Here is a 25,454-nt window from a genome sequence, read left to right on the forward strand (position 1 = left end):
GTACGTCCACAAATTCAATACTGCATGCTTCATCGGCTCATCCTGCATCATTGATAAGATCTATTCCGGTGAGCCAATTTTTGAGATTAAGGCTAGTTTCACACTTGCTTTTTTTTGCAGCGCGTTTTTCCCGCAAAAAAACGCATTGAAAAAAAGCATACAACTGCTGCGTTTTTTTCAAGCATTTTTATGCGTTTGTATGCGTTTTTAGTGCGTTTTTACCGCGTTTGCATTTTTTTCCAACATTAGGTGGCCCCTCACACTAACCCAAACCATGACTTTACTAACCCTAACCCTGACCCTAACCCTAACCCTGACCCTAACCCTTAACCAAACCATACTTAACCCTAACCCAAACCCTAACTAACCCTAACCCTAACCCTGACCCTAACCCTGACCCTAACCCTTAACCAAACCATACTTAACCCTAACCCTGACCCTAACCCTAACCCTGACCCTAACCCTTAACCAAACCATACTTAACCCTAACCCAAACCCTAAACCCTAACTAACCCTAACCCTGACCCTAACCCTTAACCAAACCATACTTAAGCCTAACCCAAACCCTAAACCCTAACTAACCCTAACCCTGACCCTAACCCTTAACCAAACCATACTTAACCCTAACCCTGACCCTAATTCTAACCCTAACCCTGACCCTAACCCTTAACCAAACCATACTTAACCCTAACCCCAACCCTGACCCTGACCCTAACCCTAACCCTAAACCCCTTTAACTAACCCTAACTCTAACCCAAACCCCTAAATTCCATGGTTAACAAAAAAAAACGCATGTGCAAAAAAACGCATACATAAGCATGCCAATGCGCACATATGCGCACCCATAGGCTATAATGGCCATTTTTAGCGCAAAACGTGCGCATACGTGCACATGCGCTTTTTTGCAGGGCCAAAAAATGCAACATGATGCGTCTGGAAAATACCAACGCACACCCCAAAAAAACACAGCGCATGAAAATCGCATACGTGCGCATGCCAGCGCGCAGGTATGCGCACCCATGTTAAATATAGGGGAGAAAACGCATGCGCACGTATGCGTTTTTTTCCAGCGCAAAAAAACGCAAATGTGAAACCAGCCTAAGACGCCTTTGTTCTACTGATAGGGATTTTGAAATGAGAGCTGAGGAAATTAAATTGAGGTTTATTGAGAGGGGATACAGTCGGCGCAGTATCAAAAGGGCATACAATAGGGCAAAACATTCTCCTGGGAATGATCTATTATATTCATCCCCTAAATCCGAGAAAACATCGAAAGTTCGATTAATTTCTACCTATCATTCTGAAGATCAGAGAATGCGAAATGCTCTGGCCAAGGCATGGCCAATTCTCATGGTGGATAATACATTATCCAAATATCTTGCAGATGAACCTAGCATCACCTATCGTCGACCAAAAAATATACGGGACCAACTTGTTAGGAGCCATTATGATAATGGACCTAAGACTTTCCTATCTAATTTTGAACAGAGAAAGGGATCTTTCCAATGTGGTCACTGTGTGGCCTGTTCTAATATTGATAGGACTGACAAATTTGTAGACTCCACAGGCCAGAAAACATTTTCAATAAACCATCACATTAATTGCGAGACGAAGGCAGTGATTTATTATGCAGTATGCCCATGTCCAAAAATGTATATAGGGTTAACAACCCGTCAATTGAAAATCAGGACACGTGAACATGTTAATGGTATTTTGGCTGCAAAGAATGAAGACGAACTGATGTTCCTAAAAACAATCCCTAAGCATTTCAAGCAGTACCACAATTGTGATCCCTCTCTTTTGAGGATTAGAGGTATTGATAAAATTCCATCTAATATACGAGGAGGTAATATCAGTCAGAGATTGGCCCAGATAGAAACCAGATGGATATGGACGTTAAACACTATCCATCCCCTTGGTTTAAATGAGAACATGAGCTTTGTTCCATTTCTATGACCACCCTTGTCATTTGGTGTTATGTACATTTGATTACCTGTTTTTAATTGTTTTTATTCATAATTTTGTAGGTTTTTTGTGCTTGCATATTTGATGTAAGTTTTTTAATTATTTGTGTGTTTTATTCATTTTTAGTTATTCCATCTTGGTTGGGTGAATTCTTTTTTGTGTGTATGATCATACCTTCCACCTCCGGCGGAGTCCTTCTGTCTTGGGCCCTTTATCTTTATCTTCATACACTCACTGGCCACTTTATTAGGTACACCTGTCCAACTGTGTGTTAAGACTTAATTTCTAATCAGCCAATCACATGGCGGCAACTCAGTGCATTTAGGCATGTAGACATGGTCAAGACAATCTCCTGCAGTTCAAACCGAGCATCAGTATGGGGAAGAAAGGTGATTTGAGTGCCTTTGAACGTGGCATGATTGTTGGTGCCAGAAGGGCTGGTCTGAGAATTTCAGAAACTGCTGATCTACTGGGATTTTCACGCACAACCATCTCTAGGGTTTACAGAGAATGGTCCGAAAAAGAAAAAAAATCCAGTGAGCGGCAGTTCTGTGGCCGGAAATGCCTTGTTGATGCCAGAGGTCAGAGGAGAATGGGCAGACTGGTTCGAGCTGATAGAAAGGCAACAGTGACTCAAATTGCCACCCGTTACAACCAAGGTAGGCAGAAGAGCATCTCTGAACGCACAGTGCGTCGAACTTTGAGGCAGATGGGCTACAGCAGCAGAAGACCACACTGGGTACCACTCCTCTCAGCTAAGAACAGGAAACTGAGGCTACAATTTGCACAAGCTCATCGAAATTGGACAGTAGAAGATTGGAAAAACGTTGCCTGGTCTGATGAGTCTCGATTTCTGCTGCGACATTCGGATGGTAGGGTCAGAATTTGGCGTAAACAACATGAAAGCATGGATCCATCCAGCCTTGTATCAACGGTTCAGGCTGGTGGTGGTGGTGTCATGGTGTGGGGAATTTTTTCTTGGCACTCTTTGGGCCCCTTGGTACCAATTGAGCATCGTTGCAACGCCACAGCCTACCTGAGTATTGTTGCTGACCATGTCCATCCCTTTATGACCACAATGTACCCAACACCTGATGGCTACTTTCAGCAGGATAATGCGCCATGTCATAAAGCTCGAATCATCTCAGATTGGTTTCTTGAACATGACAATGAGTTCACTGTACTCAAATGGCCTCCTCAGTCACCAGATCTCAATCCAATAGAGCATCTTTGGGATGTGGTGGAACGGGAGATTCGCATCAGGGATGTGCAGCCGACAAATCTGCGCCAACTGTGTGATGCCATCATGTCAATATGGTCCAAAATCTCTGAGGAATGCTTCCAGCACCTTGTTGAATCTCTGCCACGAAGAATTGAGGCAGTTCTGAAGGCAAAAGGGGGTCCAACCCGTTACTAGCATGGTGTACCTAATAAAGTGGCCAGTGAGTGTATATCTACATGCAAGAGGGGAGAAGAGTGAAGAGGAGTCATTTGATAATTTGTTAATTTGTCATGTTAATAAATAACACTATCATATATGTAATATTTATGGTATGAATATCTATTTGTGTGCCATGGGCACTATTTTCACATTTTATTTACACTTATTCTTTATTTTTTATTTTTTATTTTATTTATTCTTTATCATGTATTTTTATTTTTATTTTCATTTATTTTAATTTCTATTTTGTATTTCTTTTTTGTTTTTGCACTGTATACATTTTTCATAGTGCTGTTATATGCATCGCATATTTCCAGCATTCATTACGGTCACTACCACTATAACATCCGAGGATGTGTGGTTCACTAGTGTTATTCTAATCACTGCGATACATGTCTGATTATTAGATATCATTGTGGTGTGTATCGAACTATGGCATATATCACAGTGTATTCGGTTCTTATTATAATTACTTTTATTTTTATTTCTATTTATTTTATTTTTTGGTCTTATTTTTTAGGACCCTTCGGTCACATGACTCTCTTACCATTTGTGTAAGTGGGCCATTTCTTGTCACCTATCACTACTTTTTGCACTAACGATATTAATATAACTTAATATAGGATATTGTTTTTTATCTATATTGTATACATGTTTTTTTCCCCTTCTTCTTCTTTTTTCTTCTTTCACATTTTTTTGTTCTTTGTATGTCAAAGGACCTTCCAGTCACATGACTTCTGTCCACCAATGACAGCCCCGCGACTGCTTTGTATGTTAAAGGACCTTCCAGTCACATGACTTCCGTCCACCAATGGCAGAGGGCCGGACAGAACGCGCATTGACGTCGGCGTCCCGGGTATCCCAGCCTATCGCGTTCACGTCCCCTGTGTCTGCGAGTTTTATTCGCAGCCGCGGGGATCACGTGGGGCGGAGGGGCGGGATTTCCTGGTAACGTCTGATGCCTATGCGCGTCACACCCTCCGCTCCCTCTCTCATTGGTTCTATATCACATAAAAACCTACCCTTATGTGTATGACGCCACCCCCTGATGAAGGCAGACGCCGAAACGCGCGTCGGGGTCGGACGTATACTGGGAACTTGGCATTAATAGTTACAAGGTATTTATAGCCTTTTTCTGGATATGTGTCTATCACAATTGTAGGCCTCATGGCACGGCTATTCTACTTGTGGGGTATTGATACATATAAAGTGGCACTAGTTTCAAATATATTTAAATGCATTGTGGCGTTATATACTCCAGTGTTTTCCATTTGATTTAGGTGTGTGCAATATGGCAGGGCTATTTAGCCTGTAGCACATTGGTGCTTATCGAGTTGTTTATAATACACAAATGTGTAACATGTAACTGTACGTTTTTATATATTTGTATACATTTTTTCACGTTAGCACTAGCTTAAAATATAATATATGCCCATATTTTTGGGTGTTGTTACCGGTTACACATCATTGGTGGTTACACCATTCGATTCAATTTTGCTATGCTGTACACATTTCAGTTAAATTATAGTACATTTCTCTATTTGGGGACACTTTATTATAATTAATGCCATATTGTTTCCCGGTATTCCTCCATTTGGGTATTGGGATTACCACCCTTTCTTTTATATATATATGTGTACATATATACATCTTTTGTATATGTTTTAACAATAAAATATTTTTGGATATCAGTTCGGTTTTTCGCAGTCTGTTTTTTTTTTTTTCTCTAGAAGGAGGAGTATAGAGTATTGTCCGTTATCTTTGGCTGTATGTAGGTCATTGGTAATTTTGGTCAGGGCTGTCTCAGTGGAATGATGGGGGCGGAAGCATAGTAACATAGTAACATAGTTTTGAAGGCTGAAGGAAGACCTTATGTCCATCTAGTTCAGCCTATTTTTAGTGCAGCTGTTCTGCATTGTTGATCCTGGGGAAGGCAAAAAACCACAGAGTAGAAGGCAATTTTCTCCATAGGGAAAACATTTTCCTTCCCCTAAGCTGGGTCAACCATCTACCTATAATATTCTGTTATTCGTAACCTTCTATACTGTTACTCACAAGAAAAGCATCCATTCCTTTCTTAAATTCATTCAGTGAGTTGGCCATCACCACTTCCTCAGGAAGAGAATTCCAGAGCCTCACTGCTCTTACCGTGAAGAACCCTCTTCTATGCTGGTGCAGAAATTGTCTTTCCTCCAAACGAAGAGAATGCCCCCTTGTTCTTGTCACAGTCCTTGGTACAAACAGTTCATTGGAGAGATCTCTGTATTGCCCTCTGATATACTTGTACATATATATTAGGTCTCCCCTAAGTCTTCTCTTTTCTAGAGTAAATAGACCTAATTTTGATAACCTTTCTGGGTATTGTAGTGAACCAACTCCATTTATCGTTTTAATAGCCCGCCTTTGAACCCTTTCAAGTTCAGTAATGTCTTTCTTGAGCACCGGCGTCCAAAATTGCACACAATACTCCCAAGTGTGGTCTGACGAGTGATTTGTACAGAGGGAGAATTATGTTTTCATCTCGTGTCCCCAGACCTCTTCTAATGCATCCCATGACCCTATTTGCTTTGGTGGCAGCTGCCTGACACTGGGCACTCCAATTTAGCTTCTTATTGACTATGATGCCTAAGTCTTTTTCCATGTCTGATTTCCCCAGCAGTTTCCCATTTAGTAAGTAATTGTAGCATCTGTTTCTCCTTCCCATGTGCATAACCTTACACTTATCTGTGTTAAACCTCATTTGCCATTTTTCAGCCCAATTCTCCAATTTACTCAAATCTGTCTATAGTTACAAACTGTCCTCCTTTGTGTTAACTACCTTACATAGTTTTGTATCATCTGCAAATACTGATATTTTACTGTGTAAGCCATCCACTAGATCATTATGTATGATGGGTATATGGGCACGGGACTATGGGATGGAGGATAATTATAATTTTCTATAACTAACCACAGTTAGTTACTATGCCCGGGCAGCGCCGGGCTCTTCAGCTAGTTAATAAATATATTAAATAGTAGGGGGCCCAATACAGAACCCTGTGGTACACCACTAGTTACCCTGGCCCAATCTGAGTATGCACCATTAATAACCACTCTTTGTTTTCTATCACTAAGCCAGCTACCTACCCATCTACACACATTTTCCCCTAGCCCAAGCTTTCTCATCTTACTTACCAATCTTTTATGTGGGACAGTGTCAAATGCTTTAGAGAAGTCGAGATAAATGACATCCAATGATTCTCCTTGGTCCATTTGAGAGCTTACATCCTCATAGAAGCTGATCAGGTTAGTTTGACAGGAGCGATCCTTCATAAATCCATGTTGATATGGAGTTAAACATTTATTAACATTGAGATATTCCATAATGGTATCCCTTAGAAACCCTTCAAAAATTTTACCCACAACAGATGTTAAGCTTACCGGCCTATAGTTTCCAGGTTCCCTTTTACACCACTTTTTGAATATTGGTACCACATTTGCTTGCCGCCAATCAAAAGGAACAGACCCTGCTTCTATAGAGTCTTTAAATATAAGGAATAGAGGCCTGTCTATCACATTACTTAACTCCCTTAATACCAGAGGGTGAATGCCATCAGGGCCTGGTGATTTGTCAATTTTAATCTTACTAAGGCGGTTCTGCACTTCTTCCTGGGTTAGGCAGGTAATACTTAATGGGGAGTTTACATTATCACTCTGCACTTCCCCTGGCAAATCCTTTTCCTGTGTGAACACTGTTGAGAAAAAAGTATTTAAAATATTTGCTTTTCCCACGTCACTCTCTATGATTTTACCCTCATTGTTCTTTAAAAGGCCGACACCATCAATTTTAATATTTTTACTGTTTATATAATTAAAGAATAGTTTGGGGTTTGTTTTACTTTCCTTAGCAATGAGTCTCTCAGTTTCCACTTTTGTTAAATGTATTTGTTTTTTACACATTTTATTTTTTTCCTCTATATGTTTTTAATGCTTCTTCATTGCCTTCTTGTTTTAGCTTCTTAAATGCCTTGTTCTTGTTATTTATTGCCCTTTTTACATCCTTATTTAGCCACATTGGTGTTCTCCTGTTCCTAGCCCTTTTATTTCGGTATGGGCTAGGTACAGATTGTAGATTGTCAAAGAGCGAGTTAGATGAGAGGTGGGAGGAAAGTTCCGTGTGGACATGCTGCTCCAGGAGTTTAGAAGCGAATGGGAGCAGCGATATTGGGCGATAGCTGGACTTGGCTGTTGGATCGAGGGTTGGCTTTTTACGGATAGGTGTGATTGTAGCATGTTTGAAAGCAGAAGGGAAGGTACCAGAAGTTAGCTATAGGTTGAAGAGGTGGGTTAGGGATGGGATAAGAGTGGTGGTGATGTTGGGGAGGAGGTGGAATAGCATAGGGTCAAGTGCACAAGTGGTGAGTTGTGATTTGGAGAGAAGATGAGCAAGCTCCCCTTCAGTAATGTTAGATATGGAGGTTATGGGGTTTGGGCATTGGTCTGGTATAAAAAGGGGTTGTGGTGGTTGAGCAATAAAGACTTGCCGTGTTTGGTCTATCTTGTTTTTGAAGTGTGCGGCAAAGTCCTCGGCAGAGATTAGGGAAGTCGGAGGGGGCAGTGGTGGGCGGAGGAGGGAGTTAAAAGTATTGAACAACTGTTTGGGGTTGTGGGATAAGGAAGATACAAGGGATGTAAAGAAGGCCTGTTTAGCAGAGGTGAGAGTGTGGTTTCATTTTTTTGTTTTTCCAATTAAAAGCATATTTCTTGCTTTCCTCTTCTTCTGTTTTTCATCATTTGTCTTTTTTTTAAATTGTTTGTTTGTAATTAATTATAAAATGTGACTAATAAAGCCTTATAAAGTGTCAGATAGAAATTATATTTTAGGGTACGTTCACACTTGCCTTTTTTTTCAGCATTTTTTTCTGCAGCAAAACCTGATCTCTTAGGCCGGTTTCACATTAGCGCATTTTATGCGCACGCACGGCCGGGGGTAGCTCCGCCCCCGAGCCGGCTCTCTGCCCGGCGTGCCCGCCCCTTCCTTGTAGCGCCGCCTCCTAGCGGACAGCGGCGCCTGCGATCGGCGCACCCTATCTTTAGCATAGGGTGCGCCGATCGTGCGCAGGCCGTGCGCTAGTTGCGCTTTGACCTGCGCTGCGCACTTTTGACGGTGCGCCGTGCGCGCCAAAATCAAACTTTTCGGATTTTGGCGCGCACGGCGCACCGTCAAAAGTGCGCAGTGCAGGTCAAAGCGCAACTAGCGCACGGCCTGCGCACGATCGGCGCACCCTATGCTAAAGATAGGGTGCGCCGATCGCAGGCGCCGCTGTCCGCTAGGAGGCGGCGCTACAAGGAAGGGGCGGGCACGCCGGGCAGAGAGCCGGCTCGGGGGCGGAGCTACCCCCGGCCGTGCGCGCGCTGAAAATGCGCTAATGTGAAACCAGCCTTAGCAGTAAAGAACCTGCAGAAAAAAAACATGTTTTGCTTTGGGTTTTTCTACTGCGTTTTGTGTGTGTTTTTTGCTGTTTTTTGGCATGTTAGATTTGTCTTTTGTGCATACCTATAAAGTTTAGTGTTGAAAAAAAAGTTATTTTCCATAGAATCAGGTTTTGCCATAAAAAAGGCAGCAAAACCTGGGTTTTTGGTGCTTTTTTTTCAGCGTTTTTCACCACTCATTCAAGTCAATGGGTGAAAAAGGCAGAAAAAACGCTGAACGAAGTGACATGCTCTTTGTCCAAAAAAACAAGCAAAGCACAAAATCCTGATGACAAAAAAAGCCAATGAGTGTGCATGAGATTTCTGAAATCTCATAGGCTTGGCCGCAAAAACGCCCGGTGTGAACAGAACCTAAACCTTAATTCTGGTTGAATAGAGCCGCAGGAGCTCCATCTCTTGTGCCCGTATGTTATGGCCTATATTTGTGAATCAAATCATCTAGTGAGCGCAAATGTTTTATCATGTCTCATAATCAGTAGCCATTTTTTTCCTATTTTGACAACCATTTTTCAGCTTAACCTGATGTCATATTGGTATCACCATTTTTTTATTTTATTTTCAGCAACCGCCACATGAATAATGCCCTGTAATATCCCTTTCTTAAAAAAAATATAAAATGACCACACGTTCGTTATTTATTTAGACCCAATTCACTCTGCGGCATAGCCAAAGCATAAAAGCCGTCCCTACGGCTCTAAAGTAGACACTGTTGATGTCCTATGGAACATGTCATTTTATTTTATTTTTTTACAGACTTTATTTTGGCATGTATTTTTATATATTCTGTTATTTGACATTTTAATTCCTTTTTATTTATTTTGGTGTTAAAGCAACGATTGTTGAACATTTCAGAAGATTTATCGCCGGCTGAACAATAAGTTGTCGTCAAACAAGTATCATCAAAATAATAGGCCATATAATTGTATTATTGATAATAACAGTCAATACATCATAAAAACATATGCACCAACAACAGAAGCAACCACTCAATCACAAGCAATCATACATCATCACTCTAAAGTGCAAAACTCTCCAATCCTCCTCCCCCCAAAAAACCCTGAAGCCCAAAATGTACAGAGAGCACCCATAACCCAAATACATAGCGCATGACATTGAGTTCAACCAGTTCACCTATGTAGTAGTGTCCATCAACTCCAGTCAACTACTGGCAGACCAATGTTAGTCTATGGGACTGTGCACATGTTCAACTTTTTCTCGGACACTGCCATGCAAATAAATGAGTCTGGGGAAAACATTGGACAACACTCAGATAACATCTGCGTGCAATCCGATTTCCTTGCACTGACACAATGGAGAAGATGGAGAATTTTTTTTTCTCCATCTTCTCATCCGAGAAAATCAGAGCAAAATGTGATCAAACTCTGATCAGCGTGAGCAGCATAATTGATCAGATTTTCTCAAATTACAAAAAACACGCTCTTATGCACCTAGCCCAAGAATAAGTCTGGCACAGGATGAGCCAATGGTCCCATGTTGCCCGAGCAAAACATCCCCCACACAGTACAGAAAGGTAGATGCAAGAAAATGAACTATTTCATATCACAGGTATGCAAAATTGAGGAATTGAGACAGCAGACATAACGTAGGATCTGTTTATTGTTGCCTTAATGGAACAGTGTACTGTCGCCAATCGAAGGAGACCCCGTTTTGAAAGTTTCCCTGTGATGGAGAAAGATGGGGACATGGACACTTTTCTTCGGGTGTTTTAACAAACCTGCATTCATTCTGCCCCATGATCAATGGGCACAGTATTTAACTCAAGTGTTAAAAGAAAAATCTTTGGAAATATTTGCTGTCCTTCCACCAGATCTAGATGAGTGGACTTTGACCAACAAAAGAGGCCTTGATAAGTAAGTAAAACCTCATCCCAGAAATATACCAAAAAAGTTCCAGAGCCTACAGTGCGGTTGTCATGAACAACTTGAGGATCACTTTCCAACAGTGGACCCAGGGATTTTCTGTTCCCAGCTTTGAGGACCTACAGGATCTTATTGTCAAGGATCAATTTCTTCATATCTTCCCTGTGAATGCATGACAGTTTGTGTGCAACCAAGAGTTTAAAACTGCTGATCAGGTTATAAAGATTGTCGACTCTTTAGCTGCCATCAGGATGTCAGAAGCTGGCAAGTCATCAGGATTTAACTGGAAAGACGCTATGCCAGTCAGAGACCCCTCTTCTGCCACCCGATCACCAGGCTCTGTTTCCTTATTCTGAGGTCACCCTGGGACCAAACACTTTTTTATTGACACACGTGCAGTCAGCATGTATCAATAAAACAGGAGTTGGAGGAGACATCCCTGACGTACCCATGGCCCAAGTGTGCAGTGAGTATGGAAGGTATACAGACCCCTTTAGGCTACGTTCACACGTCGCGGTGGTTTCAAACGCGCGATTTTGCAGTGAAAACGCAAAAAATAAGCATCCCCATGCATTCCTATGGGATTCCGCAATGCTGTGCTAATGCTGTGTTTTTTTCCACGGCGGAATCGCTTCGCGGTAAAAAAACACAGCATGCTCCTTAATTTAGAGGAATCAAGGCGATCCCGCACCCATAGGAATGCATTGTTCTGCTTACTTTCCGCATGTGGCTGTGCACACCATGCGAAAAGTAAGCAGAACATTTACGGATGGTACCCACGACCCGGAGGAGGGGAGACTCTCCTCGGGGTTGTGGGTACCATATCCCTGTGAAAAATAAAATTAAAATAAAAAATATTGTAATTCTTACCTTCCGGCGTCCCGCGCAGCCTTCCCGTGTCTCTCCACGCTCCCGGTCCCAGTAATCCTTTGCGAGAATGACGTCGCGATCTCGCGGGACGCGACGTCTCGCGGTCATTCGCGATGATGTCGCGGGAGCGCAATGTCTCACGGTCATTCGCGCAAAGGATTACTGGGACCGGGAGCATGGAGAGAGGCGGGAAGGCTGCGCGGGATGCCGGAAGGTAAGAATAACAATATTTTTTTAATTATTTTTTACATTCTATCTTTTACTACTGATGCTGCCTATGCACTAGTCAAATACTACCGTATTTTTCGTACTATAAGACGCACCGGACCATAAGACGCACCCCAATTTTCAGAAGGAAAATAGGGGAAAAAATAATAATGTGTCAAATTGGGGTCCGTCTTACAGTCCGAATTCAGCTTACTTGGGAAGGGATCCGGCACAGGTGGAGGAGTGGTCACAGGGGTCATTCAGTGCTCCAAGCTGGTGCGGTGGCGGTGGCTCTGTGCTGGGGCAGGTAGGCTGTGCTGGGGCAGGTTGGTTGTGCTGGGGCAGCTGGGCTGGGCTGTGCTGGGCTGAGGCAGGTAGGCTGTGCTGGGGCAGCTGTGCTGGGGCAGGTGGGCTGTGCTGTGCTGGGGCAGCTGTGCTGGGGCAGGTGGGCTGGGCTGGGGCAGCAGGGCTGGGCTGGGGCAGGTGGACTCTGTTTGGTGAGGGTGGCGGTGGGCTGTGCTCCGGTGCAGGGGCGGCGGCTCTGCTGGCATTTCCTCGAAGCCCGGAGGCCCCCGCACATCCGTTGCTGGCTGCTGCCATTTTGCGGTGGCCTCCGGGAACATGGACACCGGGAAGATGGCCGACGGTCCGGGGACGGCGCATGCGCAGGTTCAGATCTCATCCCGAGATCTCGGGAGACGAGATTCAAATCTCGGCAACGAGATCTCGTCCCCCGAGATCTCAGGACAAGATCTGAACCTGCCCATGCGCCATCCCCGGACCGGTGGCCATCTTCCCAGCGTCCATGTTCCCGGAGGCCACCGCAGCATGGCAGCAGCCAACAACGGATGTGCGGGAGCCTCCGGGCTTCGAGGAAATACCAGCGGAGCCCCCCACGGAGCACAGAGAGCCGCTACCCCTGCACCAGAGCACAGCCCGCTGCCACCACCGTACCACAGATCCCCGCGGCACCCGCACCAGCCACGAGCCATGGACGGATGTAAGTATATTGCTACCATAAGACGCACCCCCCACTTTCCCCAAAAATTTTGGGGGGGAAAAGTGCGTCTTATGGTCTGAAAAATACGGTATGTTTGACGAGTGTGACCAACCTGTCAATCAGTTCTCCAAGCGATGCTACAGATCGCTTGGAAAATGCTAGCATTCTGCAAGCTAATTACGCTTGCAAAATGCTAGTTTTTCGGCGGGAATTTAAATGCGATTTTCCCGTGGAATGGAATCCGGAATTCTCGCTGTAATTTCCGCGAGAGTTCTGCTACGTGTGCACATAGCCTTAAAGTTTTCACTATTTGTTTCATTGCAGGCATTTAGTAAATTCAAAAAAGTTCATTTTTTTTCTCATTAATGTACATCCTGCACCCCATCTTGACTGAATAAAACAAATGTAGAAATTTTTTGCAAACTTATTAAAAAAGAAAAACTAAAGAATCACATGGTCATAAGTATTCAGACCCTTTTGAAGTAGTACAGCCATGAGTCTTCTTGGGAATTATGCAACAAGTTTTTCACACCTGGATTTGGGGATCCTCTGCCATTTTTCCTTGCAGATCCTCTCCAGTCCTGTCAGGATGGTTGGTGAACGTTGGTGGACAGCCATTTTCAGGTCTGCTCAATTGGGTTTAGGTCAGGGTTCTGGCTGGACCAGTCAAGAATGGTCACAGAGTTGTTCCGAAGCCACTCCTTTGTTATTTTAGCTGTGTGCTTAGGGTCATTGTCTTGTTGGAAGGTGAACCTTTGGCCAAGTCTGAGGTCCAGAGCACTCTGGAAGAGGTTTTCATCCAGGATATCTCTGTACTTGGCCGCATTCATGTTTCCTTCAATTGCAACCAGTCATCCTGTCCCTGCAGCTGAAAAAAGCCCCCATAGCGTGATGCTGCCACCACCATGTTTCACTGTTGGGGTTGGATTGGGCAGGTGATAAGCAATGCCTGTGTTTCTCCACGCATACCGCTTAGAATTATCACCAAAAAGTTCTATCTTCATCTCATCATACCAGAGAATCTTATTTCTCATAGTCTGGGAGTCCTTCATGTGTTTTTTTAGCAAACTCTATGCGGGCTTTCATATGTCTTGCTGTGAGGAGAGGCTTCTGTCGGGCCACTCTGCCATAAAGGGCTGACTAGTGGAGGGCTGCAGTGATAGTTGATTTTGTGTAACTTTCTCCCATCTCCCTACTGCATCTGTGGAGCTCAGCCACAGTGATCTTGGGGTTCTTCTTTACCTCTCTCATCAAGGCTCATCTCCCACAATTGCTCAGTTTGGCTGGACGGCCAGATCTAGGAAGACTTCTAGTGGTCCCATACTTCTTCCATTTAAGGATTATGGAGGCCACTGTGCTCTTAGGAACCTTGAGTACTGCAGAAATTCTTTTGTAACCTTGGCCAGATCTGTGCCTTGCCACAATTCTGCTTCTGAGCTCCTTCGCCAGTTCCTTTGACCGCATGATCCTCATTTGGTCTGACATGCACTGTGAGCTGTGAGGTCTTATATAGACAGGTGTGCGCCTTTCCAAATCAAGTCCTATCAGATTAATTAAACACAGCTGGACTCCAATGAAGCAGTAGAATCATCTCAAGGAGGATCACAAGGAAATGGACAGCATGTGACTTAAATATGAGTGTCTGAGCAAAGGGTCTGGCTACTTATGACCATGTGATATTTTAGTTTTTCTTTTTTCTTAAATTTGAAAAAATTTGTACATTTCTGGGGTTTTTTTCAGTCAAGATGGGGTGCAGAGTGTACATTAATGAGAAAAAAATGAACTTTTTTGAATTTTCCAAATGGCTGCAATGAAACAAAGAGTGAAAAATTTAAAGGGGTCTGAATACTTTCCGTACCCACTGTATCTGGACTGGGGAGCAGGAACAAGACTGAAGGACATGGGAGTACCAGACTATATTCCAACCAGTGTGTAGCTGGGCATTGACTTGGGCTGGATAATGTCGCAATATGTCCCTAAGGAGATTCTCCCCACTGACACACGAGTCATTTGATTGTGAGAAGCGTCTGGTTGGTATCTTTCTGTTCAGGAAACAGTTATTGAGAATTGCTCATGAAATCACTCTTGGAGGGCATCTTGGAGTACAAAAGATGTTTGACACATAACATTTACTGGCCCAATATGGGAATTTACATAACCAATGATTGTCCATCATGTTCATGATGATCTTGCATAATTTGCAATTTGGAAAAACTGGGAATATCGATATGGCCCCATTGATTTCACTATCTGTGATTGATGAACTTTTCCAGTGTGCGGCTGTCAATATTATAGGACCATTTGTAATACTTAGCAACTCTGGGAAACATTTTATTCTTACAGTGTTCAACTATGCTACTTTATATCCATAAGTTGTGGTATTGTTCTTCATAAGAACCGATGTGGTTGTAGATACACCAGTGACTATTTTCTATAATGGGGTTTCCTAGGGAAATGTTGACTGATCAAGGAACCCAATTCATGACTAATCTAATGCAAAGTCTCTGCAAGAAAAATCTTGTGCAGCATCTTGTAACCAGTCTTAATCATCGTAAGACTAATGGTCTATGTGAGCATTCAAAAGGGACTCTAAATCAAATGCTTAAGACGCTTGGGAGACCAAAGCAAATGACTTGTCACATCTTTGGTTTTCTTGCAGAGAGGTACCCGATACCTCAATCTCTCCTTTGAATTTGTTTATAGGAAAAAGGTTGGGGGGTGTCATGGTCTGATTATGCTCTGTTGGGAGAATATCCCTGAAACTCCAAGAGTCTCTAGGGTGGAGTATTTTAGCAACATGGCTCCAGAGAGTGTGATCTAGGCACAAACCAACCAGAAACTCTGGTATGACAAATTGAGGGTCTACGAATTGGGGCAGAAGGTTTGGGTGTTCTATAACAAGTTACAGGATGCATGGGAGGGTCCTTACACTGTTTTCCAGTGTCTGAATGATGTTAGCTATGATCTGACCCTGGATGAACATACAAAGTGTCAGGTCTGTCATGTTATTATGATCAAAGCCCATCATGAAAGCGAAGCCCAAGTCCTGCCTGTCTGCAAGTCTGCCGGAGGAGAGGGAGGGTGACCTGTTGTTGATCTCAGTTACTGGGATACAGGTTAAGACCATGATAACATGGATGGTTAATCTCACCAAAGAGGTAGAGTGCTAACTTTGTATAAAGAGTCATAGAATTGGTGAACTTTTATTTCAGGTTTAGGGGTATCGGGAATCCAAAGCCAAGGAGGGTTTATCTATGGGAGTATAAAGACTCTCATTTCTGACACCTAGACCTGGTTATCAAAGATTGGGCAGATAGTTCTTTGTTACCCAAACGCGACATCCCCCATTCCATTTAGTATAAGGTGATGCAAGAAATGTAACAATTAGCTCTAACTTAACCACTAGCTTACAGACCTATGTTTTCCAAATTTAAATGATAGTCCATCCTGGAAATCCGAGCCCAGGACAACAGATCCAGTTCCTGATCAACGGGTTTGACCACCCTTGCCAAAGACTCGCTCCACCGGTCAGCTAGCACTCCGTGGAGCAATTAAACAATGAAGGTTAGTATTTCTTTAGGTTCTACTAGACAGGTTGACTTGAGCAAAGCTTATTGGAAGTTGCCTGATGACTTCTGACTTTACACATGGAAATTAAACATATATGATTGATTGCCATCATCATCATTCTATAGCATCTCTGCTCTGTGAAACAACACATCACCGCTGGATGTATGTAGGGGTCTCCTTTCTTCAGTGCAGATTTACATTCTGTTTAGTTGCACAACCATGAATAGTACATTTCCAGAAATGGCATATACATACCTTTGCCCCCACATAAGATTACACACTGTATAATGGTCCCACTTTATCTCACATGCTGTATGATGGGCCCAAATTACCTCACAAACTGTATAATGATCCAGCAGTAGCTACAACACTGTATAAGAGCTGCACAATAGCTCCCACGCTGTATAATGGCCCCACATTTGCTTCCAGTTTGTATAATGTGTCCAAATTATCCCACAAACTATATAATGGTCCCACAGTAGCTGCAACGCTGTATAATCTATTTGCTCATACTCTGTATAATGGTCCTAACATTGACTCCCATGCTGTATGATTGCCCCCACAATGTATGCTGTAAGTGGCTCCCACAGTAGTCCCTACAATGTATCAGTGGGGCCTCCATTACTCTATGATGCCCACAAGTTTTGAACAAAATTAAAAACATCATATCCTCACCTATTCCACGATCCTGAACAACACGCTGTCATCTCGCCGGTGCATGCACAAGACATGAGTCCCGGCACAGCGCAATGACGTCACCAAGGTGGGACTCTGACTTCCTGTGAATGCATCGGCATCTCAGCCAGTTCTGTAGACTGCAGGCTTAAAGCAACCTGGGGTCTACAGAAAGGAGAGTAGTAGTGCAGGCAGGTCATGTCAATAGAGCCTAACTGTAAGGGCGCACGGCGCACACCAATATGGTTATCAGTAGTGTAGCTCTGAGTGTGAATGGGCCCCAATAAGCACAGGGCCTGATGTGACTGCACCCTCTGCCCTCCCAGTAGCTGCGCTTCTGTCCAGTGCCCAACACTATTGCCCATACCCAACGGGCAGATGCCCAACTTCCACCATTTTGGCCATCACTGGGCTAACATTTTCACTGACTATTTGTGTATGCTTCCTGTTCAGTCTGGAAAGTTTATACTAAGTGCAGCATGATGGCTCAATGGTCAGCACTGTATGGTGGCTCAGTGGTTAGCACTGTATGGTGGCTCAATATTTAGCATTGTATGGTGGCTCAGTGGTTAGCACTGCAGCCTTGCAGCGCTGGGGTCCTGGGTTCAAATCCCACCAAGGACAACATCTGCAAGGAGTTTGTATGTTCTTCCCGTGTTTGCTTGTGTTTCCTCCAGGTTCTCCGGTTTCCATCCACTCTCCAACGACATACTGATAGGGAATCTAGATTGTGAGCCCCAATGGGGACAGTGCCGATAATGTCTGTAAAGCGCTGTGGAATTAATGGCGCGCTATATAAGTGGGTAAAAGAAATAAAAAATAAAGTGTCCAACATAACAGCTGAAACATGGTTGATGATTCTCAAGGCAGACCTACTACAGTCTTCTACATTGATCAGCTATGGTATTATGCAGTGGCTGGGATTTCTGGCACCTTTAGTGTTTCTCCTCCTTCATACTTGAGTCACATTCCAGATCCCCAATCAGTTATGTCACAGTTACTAATCAACTGGCGTAATGAGAAGAGACATCCCGTAAAGTGGCACAAATTAGTGTCTCATCCGTTTATACTACAGCATTAGGCTACATGCCCACGATCAGGAATAGCAGCCTTATGGATGCAGCTTCTTTGCGCTGCATCTAAAGCGCTGTGTTTTATTTTACAAGTACAGTGGATGGGATTTCTAGAAATCCCATGCCCTCTGTGCTTCTATTTAACTCTGCGTAGACTCACCCGCGGTGCAGGTTTACGAGCCGCAGCATGTCAATTTCTGTAGCAGAGTCTCTGCTGCTTATTTTCACCAATAGAATGTTATTACATGCGGTAAATCCGTCTGTAGTAGCAAACAAGTTTGGTAATTAGAACTTCCGCGATTTGGATGCAGCGAAAATAAGCCGCTTCCAAAACGCTACTATTCTTGATCGTGAGGACGTAGCCTTGGAGTCAGAAGTAGTGCAGTCATCACAGCAGAAAACGAATGAAGACGCCAGAGCCCTAAATAAATAAATGAAAAATCCAAGATTCCGAGGCACCAGAGAAAATAGGGATAAAACATAACCTTTATTCCATCCTTAAAAATCTGATGGTGAAATACAATTGAGGTAGACGAGTGAAGCAACGTTTCCGCCCAAAAGGGCCTTTTTCAAGCCAGAAATGCAATAAAGAATTTTAAGAATGAAATAAAGGTTATGTTTTCTCTGGGGTTTCGGAATCTTGGATTTTCTATGACCTTGGACCATGTGGGGGGTCTAACTGAGTCGTCAAGCATGGAGCGACCAGTGGTGCATGAGAATCACTTTTGCCCTAACTAAATAAATACCAGACCTGTAACTACAGATCCTAGACCAGTTCCCCAAAATACAATTCCTAGACGAGATCCCTAAATACAGACCCCGGACCCTTAAATACAGACCACCGATCAGATTCACTAACTGAAAAAAGAGCCCAGACCAGACACTTAATAAATACAAACCATGAACTAGACCCCTAAACAAACACAGATAATGGAAAAGAACTCCTAAATAATACAGATCCCCCTAGACCCGAACTGTAAGCATTACTGACATCTACATAAATACAGAACCAGGACCAGACCCCTAAACAAAATCAGACCAAAGACCAGGCCAGAAAATTGATGGACCGCCATTCATCCAATAGATGGGGATACCAGAGGTCGCATTTATGGCATTTGCATCTTTATCATTATTTTTATTTTCTATTATTGTCTTTGGGTCATATACCTGCACTGCCAATCAACTGAACACGGTTTGCATAAATCCATGAGTTCGTGGTAGAAACAAACCCGTTTCTGTAAATATTAACTGATGTTTTTAGTTACAGACATTTTTGTCTAGGCAAACAATTGTAGAAATAACATTTTTGATTTCCTCTGCCAGTTTCAGCTGATTATATTGATATAAAAAAGTAAATAGTTGGAATTATTTTTGAGTAGCATTTTTTTATTGATGTGCCTAAAAAGGTCAGAAATGAGATGGGGAAATGGAGAGAAATTATTAATTTTATAGTTTTTCTCATCTTGTGACTGGAGCTGCGATCAGCCCTGATCATGTGACTAGATTTCCCCCAACCTATTGGTCACATAACCGATCGATCAGTGACCACGTTTCGAGGCTGTTGGATTATTGCTTCCTCCACTGTATAATATCATAAAGAAAAACAGTTGCACTTAAAAAATCATATCCTAGTAAAGAAAAAGATTTGTTTCAATCACAAAAAAGTGCAATAAATTCACTGCTGTCAGGTCAAATGAAGAAGAAAAAGGTACTTTCTTTGTGTAGTCACTGTGTACATACATTACATTACTGATCCTGAGTTACATCCTGCACTATACTCCAGAGCCGCACTCACTATTCTGCTTGTGCAGTTACTGTGTACATACATTACTGATCCTGAGTTCCTTCTTGTATTATGCTCAAGAGCTGCACTCACTATTCTGCTACTGGAGTCACTGTGTGCATTTCTATATATAAAATTGAATGTATGTGTGTGTATGTGTGTGTGTGTCACCAACCAATCGGGAAGCATCTTTCATTTCACCAGAGCTGTTTAAAAGAAGCTGAGCTGTGATTGGTTGCTATGAGCAACAGTTTTCCTTGCAACCAATCACTAAGCATCTTTCATTTCACCAGAGCTGTTTAAAAGAAGCTGAGCTGTGATTGGTTGCTATAAGCAACAGTTTTCCCACTCCACAACACCTCAGCAGACACTGACCGTGTGGGAGAAATCTAGCATCCCGGGAACATTAGCTCCCAGCCATTGTCTGCCCCCCAGAAAGGAGCAGAGAGCACATGACAGAAATGAATCACCCCCTCCCGTGCCCATGTACCCATCACACATCCTTGGTATGGAAGTTAGGGCAATTCCACTCAGCTCCGTGGTTCTGACCCCAGGCCCCTCTTAAAGGAATCATTGTTATGGAAGTTAGGGCAATTCCACTAAGCGTTCTGGTTCTGACCCCAAGCTCTCTTAAAGGGATCCCCGGTATGGAAGTCAGGGCAATTGCCTTCAAATGCTCTGGTACTAACCCCAGGCTCTCTTAAAGGGATCTCCTGCATGGAAGTTAGGGCAAATCCCTCAGCGCTGTGAATCTGACCCCAGGATTCTATTAAAAGGATCATTGGTATGCAAGTCAGGGCAAATCCATCCAGCGCTCTGTTTCTGATCCCTGGGTTTCTTAAAGGGATCCCCGGTATGAAAGATAGGGTAATTCCACTCTGCGCTCTGATTCTGACCCCAGGCCCCTCTTAAAGGCATCCCCGGTACGGATGTGAGGGCATATCCACTCTGCGCTTTGGTACTGACCCCAGGCGTCTCTTAAAGGGATCTCCAGTATGGAAGTTAAGGTAAATCCCTCAGCGCTCTGATTCTCACCCCAGGCTTCTATTAAAGGGATCATTGGTATGGAAGTCAGGGCAAATCCACACAGCGCTCTGGCTCTGATGCCAGGCCTCTCTTAAAGGGATCCCCGATACGGAAGTTAGGGCCATTCCACTCAGCGCTCTGGTTCTGACCCCAGGCTGACGGGATGATGTAGGATATTAGTGGTAGTAGTCCGTTGGCTCTGGCTGATGGGATGATGTGGGATATTAGGGGTAGAAGTCCAGTGGCTCTGGCTGACGGGATGATGTGGGATATTAGAGGTAGTCCGGTGGCTCTGGCTGACGGGATGATGTGGGATATTAGGGGTAGTAGTCCGGTGGCTTTGACGGGATGATGTGGGATATTAGGGGTAGTAGTCCGGCGGCTGTGACGGGATGATGGGGGATATTAGTGGTAGTAGTCCGGTGGCTCTGGCTGATGGGACGATGTGGGATATTAGGGGTAGTAGTACGGCAACTGTGATGGGGTAATGTGGGATATTAGGGGTAGTAGTCCGGTAGCTCTGGCTGACGGGATGATGTGGGATATTAGGGGTACTAGTTCGGTGGCTTTGACGGGATGATGTGGGATATTAGTAGTCTGGTGGCTCTGGCTGACGGGACTATGTGGGATATTAGGGGTACTAGTCTGGTAGCACTGGCTGACGGGGTGATGTGGGATATTATAGTGAGTGTGGCTATGTGGAGTGGGCGGAGCTATACACTCAGCTTTATATATATATATAATCATTATAATTTGTTATAACTAACCGTAGTTAGTTACTATGCCCGGGCAGCGCCGGGCTCTTCAGCTAGTATATTATATTAATGATCCTGAGTTACCTCCTGTATTGTACTCAAGAGCAGGATTCACTGTTTTGCCAATGAACAGTCCACACTGACATCTTGTCACTTACTCCGTCTCCTGTTCTTCAGGTCACTTCCTGTACGTTCGTGGAAGAACGTTCTAATCAGGGGGTCCTGGCATATTTCTTGCACGGGCCCCAAGCTGCCATGTCTGTCATGGACATAAATCCGTTCTAAATCTGGCTTACAAATTTGTGGTTTACTGCTACGATGCTTACATGAAGTTTTATAACTACAGTTTTGTGGGGAGGGGGGTGTCCTGGAAATACAGCAAAAAGTTTATTTTAAAATTATAGTTGACAATATAAATATCACAAACTGTGCCCCGAACAAAATCTCATGACTGGCCCCACTTCACATTAGAAATTGGAAGCCGAAAATAGTGCTGTGAGATGTGCGCCACAAGTCGCCCGTTCTATGCCGGCTGCTGGTAAATTATGTGGGTAAACACATAAAACAGCTAAAGTTATGTAGGAAAAAACTCTTTCCTAGGGAACGTTATGCACAATGCCCCATATATACCGTAATAAGAAAGAGTAGAGGGCTAAGGGTAGGGTTTACAGAGGCATGACCAAGTCAATATGTTATTTTGCCAATAGTTGTTCACGCCAGTGTTGATGAGTGAGTGTGCTGCTGTCAGACGCTCCTGACGCCTCTTCATGGATCTGGACGGTTTGATGAGTGGCGTTCACCTCCGTGGACTATGGCAGAAGTCTCACTCCAGTCACAACTCATCATGGGTTAGACAGGCTATGACATAACACCCCCCGACGTGCCCCTGTCCCGCCCCAGCTCTGCCCATTTTACCAAAGCTGTAAGAAACTGTCGTGAAGACTCCAAAAGTTGCCAAACTTAGGTCCAACTCATAGTTGCGTCTACATTTTTCGACTAATCAAAGATTTTTACTCTGGAATTCTCACGAGAATTTGATGAATTGGGCCCATTGTTTTTTAAGGTCAGCACGGTGGCTCAGTGGTCAGCATAGTTGCTTTGTAGCACTCCCATCCTGGGTTCTAGTGACACCAAGGACTGCATCTGCAAGGAATTTATATGTTCTTCCTGTTTACCTAGATTTCCACCTAGATTTCCTCCGGGATCTCCGATTTCCACCCAAATTGAAAAGAGATACTGATAGGGGAGTTAGATTGTGAACCCCAATGGGGACGGTGATGATAATGACTGTAAAGTGCCGTGGAATTAATGGCGCTATATAAGTGAGTAAATTCTAAGTCTGTGGATCCATACACTGCTCTCACGGAATGTCGTACAGACACAAAGAAAGGTGTCTTGAGCGATCGGTGGGACTCCACTGAAATTTGCTGCACCTTTTATTTATTTATTAGGCTTCTCTTATACAGCACTATCTTATTCCACAGCGCTTTACCTACATTATCATCACTGTCCACAATGGGGCTCACAATCTAAATTCCCTATCAGTATGTCTTTGGAATGTGGGAGGAAACCGGTGAACCCAGAGGAAACTCACACAACACATGGAGAACATACAAACTCCTTGTAGATGTTGTCCTTGGTGGGATTTGAACCCAGGACCCCAGCGCTGCAAGGCTGCAGTGCTATCCACTGAGCCACCGTGCTGCCCTAATCATATAGAAATATGTCAACTTAACATTCCTGCCCCTGTAATATAAAAGATCTTTTCAAATGATAATTACCTATCACGACTAGTGCTGCATGTGCCCACAATGGTTGCAGGAACCAAAACATTTATTTTGCTGACGTCTGACCATTTTGGAACTCGTATTTGTCTGTAAAGAAGACAGGTTGTCGGTGAATCATAAGTCACACTGTACAGTAAACTCTACAGGACAAAGTTCCATACAACCAAAAATGCAAAAGTTTGATATTTTTCAAGATGTTTGTGTTGTGGTGGGTTGCAAGACGTGGTAACTTCCAAAGTTCACTCGGATCATTTACATGTTTTTTAAGGCTGAAAAATCAACAATAAAACAAAAAAAGATATAATTTTTATTAGCACTTTTTGGTGTTCGTTTTTCACAGTTTTTGGATACGAGGTTTTTTTTTCAAGCAGATAAAGCTCAAAAATGAACTTGTTGCTTCGTTTTGCTTGTGGAAAAATTCATGAAAGAAAAGGCATCATGTGCCCTACTGTATAGTCGTATATTCCCATTGAAATGAATAGGAAGATTATTCAGAGTATTTAAAATATATATATTTTTATGTAGATTTTTCTATGTCACAAACCTATGTGAAGTAAAAGTGTGGATATTGCAAGGAAATACTCCGAATCACTTTTTACAGCTCATAAGAAATTGGCGACTGAGCAATTTTTTACCCTCTGCTGGAAAAACTGCAGAATCTCTGACTTGGTTTGGAAAATATATTCAGCAAAATTAATGACTATACAGATAGAAATGGAGGTGCATATCATTATTTGCTCTTTTTTTTTCATCTAGATTTTGGCGTTTGTCACCTGTATTTCATTTTCACCTTCTTCTTTAAATTTTAGCCTTTTTTCCAAAGTCTGTTTTATATGTATTCTCCTGGTATTTTTTTGTTTTGTTTTTATTCTGTTTTAATGCTTGCCATCGTGGACCTGGTTCGGGGTTTCCAAACGTTATCAGCTTTATCATCTATTGTGACTTTTGTGGTTAAAATGAAAAATACTTGTTTAATGTCTCAGCCTTCTCTTCTACCTCTTCAATTATATATCTAAATTTAATTTTTAGGTTATATCGGTTAAAGAAACAAAAAAAAGAATTTGGGTCAAAAAGCTAACAAATGCCATAAGACAATAAAAAAAGAAAAGTGACTTAAACAAAACGCAATTGTTGCATCGAAACCTGTACCTTATGTTTTTCTTCTACATTATTTTCTCATACATATATCATAAATCAAATGTTCCACAACAAAATCAATTGTATGTTACTTAAGATTATTTTTCTTCAATTGTTTTTCACCTCGATTTGTAAAATGTTCTATCAATATAAACTGTATGCTGTTTATGAAGGCAATGGACAGAAGGGTGAGCAGTTATAGTACAGCTTTCTGTTCAGTCCCATAGATGGGGTGGGCTCAAGCAAGGGACCACCTTCTATAATAACAGCACACAGACTTGTATCCTAGATAACCTCTTTACTTTAAAGAGACGTTTATTCCAGAATTTTGTCATGAAATGCCTAGAAGACTTGGGAAAAAGATGTTTAAACCACTCAAAATTGCACAAGCACTTTGCGACTTTTGGGGGTTTTACGCCAGTCCAAAGTGGGCAGAGAAGGTGCAGGGCAGGGGGTGGTGGACATAAATTACACCACAAAAACATTTGTGTCAGTGGTATATGGCAGTTGTAAGAGGCATGAAGCGTCTATTGAATTCTGGTCATCTAACTCGAACCGTGCCAACATTAAGACTGGCGTACAATCACCAGTCTTAAAGAGAATCTGTCAGTAGAATCAACCCTCCTAAGCCGTCTATATGAGTATACAGGTCATAAAAAGTTGAACAAAGTGAGAATTTGATATCTGTGATCCGATTTCTTATTCCAGAGAAATCCACATTTTTCTTAATATGTAAATGATCTGTTAAGATCTATGGGCCAGACATAGATCTCCCTGAGAATCTGTCTCCAGAGCTTATTTTATATGTGAGAC

At 42.9% G+C, this 25,454-nt stretch overlaps 1 protein-coding gene across 2 annotated transcripts in view; it reads left to right on the forward strand.

The window, feature by feature from the left end:
- Positions 1 to 25,454, forward strand: part of SYN2 (synapsin II) — a 434,838-nt gene that overhangs the window by 314,027 nt on the left and 95,357 nt on the right. The gene's annotated exons all lie outside the window — the stretch shown is intronic.

This window comes from Dendrobates tinctorius, unplaced genomic scaffold, assembly GCF_039654945.1.
Source record: "Dendrobates tinctorius isolate UK_male_01 unplaced genomic scaffold, ASM3965494v1 ptg000038l, whole genome shotgun sequence".
Taxonomy (NCBI): Eukaryota; Metazoa; Chordata; class Amphibia; order Anura; family Dendrobatidae; genus Dendrobates; species Dendrobates tinctorius.